At 45.9% G+C, this 2,894-nt stretch overlaps 1 protein-coding gene across 1 annotated transcript in view; it reads left to right on the forward strand.

Annotated features, from left to right (window-relative positions):
- The window catches only part of TP53 (tumor protein p53), a 20,603-nt gene continuing 17,709 nt past the window's right edge, over positions 1–2,894 (forward strand). Inside the window, exon 1 of the mRNA XM_013007322.3 lies at positions 1–85. The gene's annotated coding sequence lies outside the window, so the exon portion shown is untranslated. The remainder of the gene's footprint in view (positions 86–2,894) is intronic.

Here is a 2,894-nt window from a genome sequence, read left to right on the forward strand (position 1 = left end):
ATCCCGGGCAAACCTAGCTGCAGGGCTCTGGGGACACCTAGGGTCTGTGCTCCCCAGGACGGCTCCATCCTCCCCTGAGGTTCAGGTAAGCTGCGGACAGCCTGAAGAGTCCGCTTTGCGTCCTGGGTTTTGTGCACCGGGCGTTTGGAGCCCCGGGATCGTGGTGTTTTGTGTTGTTTTTGGGGGTGGGGGTGGGGGAGGCATTCGGGATTTGGAGGATTTAGAGGGGCCCTGCTGGGAAACTTACATAGATGGTAAGGATGTAGGGAGCAGCCAGGCTCAGCTCAGCAGCCAGGCTGGGCGTGGGATTTGGAGGGGACTTGAGCCAGCTAACAGGGTTCGATGCCATCCTCCTACCCTAGTGCCGGGCACGGAGTCCTGGCATGGACATTCAGTGGCCTGGGGTCTGGGACGTTGCGAACTTGGAAATGTGGGAGCTCTTGGCTCGAAATTGCCAAGGGTCCCGGGGCTGTACCCGAAAGGATTGTGTGAGGGGACCTGGCAGACCCGCAGCCGTCCGGACAGTTGTCCTTCCTGCTGTGGGCTTTGCAGCCGGCTCCCTGCGCGGCTGCAGGGAGAAAACCCGATCCCAGACGGGTTTGCGGGTCCTGTTATTGTTCGGCCGCCTGTTTGCATTTCTGCCGCTTGCACGACCATTTCCGGTTTCCTCTACTGGGGCGGCTCACGTTCACCGGGAGGGAGGGGGTAGGGAAAGTCAGAAATTGCACACACACACACCCCCAATTCCTGGCGGAGGGGAGCTTCTCTCCCTCTTCTTTTCGTGATTTCCCAGGACGTCTTCGGGATTCCTTTTGGAAGAGAAGGGGGTTTTGTTTTGATGCAAAGCTTACAATCCCTGCCCCTTGGAAAAGCGCGCCCCACCCCCGGCCGCCCTGCAAACAGGAAGGTGTTAAACCTGCCTGGGGCAGGGTGAGAAATGAAAGAAAAGTGAAAATTAAAGAAAGGAAAGGAAAAGTGCAGCGTGTAAGCGTGGGGGTGTGGGAGCAGGGCTGGATCGGTGACAATGACGGGTGGTTGGCTTGCAGCCATCCCAATTCGGACGCAGCCCGAACGTCGAGAAAGCGGAAGGGGCGGCCCTGGGAGGAGGGCCGCCGGGGGTCCCGGGTCCAGCCCTTGGGCCCTGAATGGTTCATCTTAGGGAGGCTGCGGCCAGGATCCTGGGTCAAGTCTAAGGACAGTACATTTCTCCTCCGTCTTCATCAGTTGACGCCTGGTCATGTCAATGAGTGGTGACCATGCACCTTGGGGCACATGGAAACCATTCATATAACCCACACACCTATAAAAATCAAAATATTTTCATTACCCCAGAAAAATTTTCACATGCCTCTTCCTCTTCAGTCCCGGACGGCAGGCTTCTATTTCCGCCACAATTAAATAAACAATTTGCCTGTTCAAGAACTCCACATAAATTGAATCATACAGATGTGTCCTTTTTCCCCATTGTATCCGACTTCTTTCCAGTATCTGAAATTCTTCTATGGCATATGTTTTCCTAGTGTATTCTGCCGTACACTTTAGAATCACCGTCGATTGTTTACCCATTGTCTTTCTGATGGCCTTTGCTATTGGAAGCACCTTATTTTTATTAATAAAGCTGCTATGAAACATTCTTGTACAATTTTCTTTATTATTCATGTTTTCCTGTTTCGTAAATAGATGCCTAGTAGAATTGCTAGATCCAGCAAAGAGACAATGTTTTCCAAGAATCTAATTGCCGTCAGGCTAATTGTAGTGGTATTTCTGCGTAGTTGTGATTTGCATTTCTCTGTTTTTGTGTGCTCTTTGGCCTTTCTTAAGTCATAGGTGAAGTGTCTCTTCAAGTCTTGCTTTAAGAAAAAAAATGGTTGACTTTTCATCAAATTACAGGGGGTCTTTACAAATTCTGGATATATCCTCGATCAGGTACATATCTCATGACCTGGATTTGTTGTTGTTGTTGTTGTTGTTTTCCTATTTGTATGTATAATAGTGTTTGTGAAGAGCAAAAGACTTTGATTTTAATAAAACCTCATTTTATCATAGTTGATTATTTGTATTATTTGCAGTATCCTCTAGGAAATTTTTGCTAACCCCATGCTTATTCTCTTCTAAGATCTCTATAGTTTCATGTTTTACATTTAAGCTTATGAACTGTTATTAATTAATTAAAAAACAATTTGCATATGACATGGGGGGGGGTCAAGGTTCTTTTGTTTCCTCTCTGTATGACTATCCAATTGTAACTTCATTTGTTGAAATAACTCTTTCCTACTGAATTGTTTTAGACCGGGGGTATAGTTAATTTGTATTTAAACGAATATATGGTTTGCGTTTGATTCTATCATCTTAGTGCTACTTTCTGTTTATCTCCAGTGCTCTTTAATCTTCTCTTCAAACATTTGATGAAGAATCGATACCAATCATATATAGACGCTTTCAGAAAATAGAAGAAAGGACCTTTCCCCAACACACTTTATGCGGCCAGCATAAACCTGGGGCCCAACCCGGTTAAAAAGGTTACAAGAAAAGAAAATGTCAGGCCAAAGCTTCTGCCAACATATTTTGTCCCCCAAAATCTAACAGTGATAACATTAAAGGGATAAATGCACTCACACACCCTGACCAGATGGGTTGCAATATTGGTTTAACATTCAAAATCCGAGTCACATTTGTTTGTTTTTAAACTGATCAGTGTCATCGTCAAAATGAAAGCGTTTATGTTGTGTGCCACAAGAAAAATGTCACACACACACACACACACACACACACACACACACAACAGGTCCTCAAATCTGGTAAATGCATTCACGGTCAATTTGCCATCAATAACATCTTAGTGGACAACTAGCTGTTTTTTTCTCTTAAGATCAGGAACTACAGAAATTTTACAA

The sequence above is a fragment of the Echinops telfairi genome, unplaced genomic scaffold, assembly GCF_000313985.2.
Source record: "Echinops telfairi isolate 266 unplaced genomic scaffold, ASM31398v2 ScPeMD7_2010;HRSCAF=2546, whole genome shotgun sequence".
Taxonomy (NCBI): Eukaryota; Metazoa; Chordata; class Mammalia; order Afrosoricida; family Tenrecidae; genus Echinops; species Echinops telfairi.